General features: G+C 35.7%; 1 protein-coding gene across 1 annotated transcript in view; it reads left to right on the top strand.

The window, feature by feature from the left end:
• Positions 1–773: 773 nt before the first annotated feature.
• Rmi1 (RecQ mediated genome instability 1) overlaps positions 774–1,497 on the top strand; it is a gene marked incomplete at its 5' end in the record, with an annotated part of 26,469 nt that continues 25,745 nt past the window's right edge. The window contains 1 exon segment of the mRNA XM_013516017.1: positions 774–982.

Genomic DNA, 1,497 nt, shown 5'->3' with positions numbered 1-1,497 from the left:
CAGGCTGCCCTTGAAATGGCAATCCTGCTTTAGCCTCCTGAGAGCTGAGATCACAGTCAAGTTCTGGAATGACAGGCAAGTGCCACTATGACGGTACAATATCCAAAATTACAGTAATACTTTTTCTTTCTATTTTGAAAGAAATTGAGTATGTGTGGCTGATTGAAAATGAGTGCAGTCAAATACAGTATGCCTAAAACCTTAGTTGTGACATTTTTCCTACTCTGTCCTCTCTGTAGCCCAAGAGCTACAGTGTAGAGTTAGTGTGGTCAGCTGAGTTTTATCAGGCAAAAATGTTAATTCAAAAAGCTTTTTTCCTGACTCTAAAATTAATGGGGATTGAGCTATGTGATTTTATATGTGGCCTTTTTCCTAACAAGATGTGACCATACTGTAAAATAATCCTTCAGAATTTTTGTTTAGACTCCATAAGGCTTCAATTTCATCAATACAGTGCAATTTATTTTTTTCTGTTGTCAGATGTTTGTTTTGTTCCGAAATGTAGAAACAATGATAAACACTCTAGTGCTATATAAATCCTTGTGTTTTTTCTTCCCTCCCTCCCTTCCCTCCCTCCCTTCCTTTTGTGTTGCAGATTGAAAGGGAGCCTTGTTATTGTAAGCACTACGTGCTCAACCTCTGAGCTGCACACTCAGCCACAATTCTGATTGTTTTCTTAACAATGATTCTAGAAAGTAAAAGAAATTAATCATAGCATATGAACATACCCTAATGTACAATTTAAAAGACATCTTTCCAAATTTATTTTACAGCTGAGTTCTTGAGGATTAGAGTCTGTTCTTTGTGTATGGTGTATGAGCAGGTGGGAAGTTATGCTGCACTAGCTGACCTCTCCCTTGGAGCTGCTTCTGCCTGTGACTGTGGTTACTCAATTTCTTAAGACGGACGAAAACTTAAGAATTCTATAAAGAAGTGGAGGCAAGTACTGTAATACACCTTGTCAAGTTGCTAATGTTCTCAGGTATTGAAACCCGATTTAACTTCAGAGTATGGATCCTATATAATACTTTTTCTATTTAATCTCAGTCTTTTCTTTGTAACTTGTAGGAAAGAATTCCATAATCCAACTTTTCATTACAGTGTTATGACATGCAGTTGTAGATTAATCATCTCTCCACTTTGCTGATAAATGAAGACTTTTAAATTTAAAAATTCTTGACTTTTTTGGTAACTATTTGGGAATAGTTGCCGTTTAGTGCTTGTACAATACTAAGTAACTACTCGTTAGATTTGCTTGTGATTTACCGTTATCCTGATTTTCTTTTAAGAGTTTTAGTCATTGGAATTTTTTTCTTTGGTTAGTTGGGATAACATTACTGTAAAATACAGTATGTTAATTAGTTTCAAAAGTTGGGATTCAAATCCTAGAGGCTAGTACTTGGAGGGAAATATTAATTAGGACTGGCACACATTAATGGAGCAATTTAATTGTTATGGTTCAGCAAGCAGTGTTTCTTAGAATTGTCTCAACTGTCC

Source organism: Chinchilla lanigera, unplaced genomic scaffold (genome assembly GCF_000276665.1).
Source record: "Chinchilla lanigera isolate Chin_1 unplaced genomic scaffold, ChiLan1.0 scaffold00031, whole genome shotgun sequence".
NCBI lineage: Eukaryota > Metazoa > Chordata > Mammalia > Rodentia > Chinchillidae > Chinchilla > Chinchilla lanigera.
Note: the sequence above shows the minus strand (reverse complement) of the source record. Positions and strands in the feature narration are given on the sequence as shown.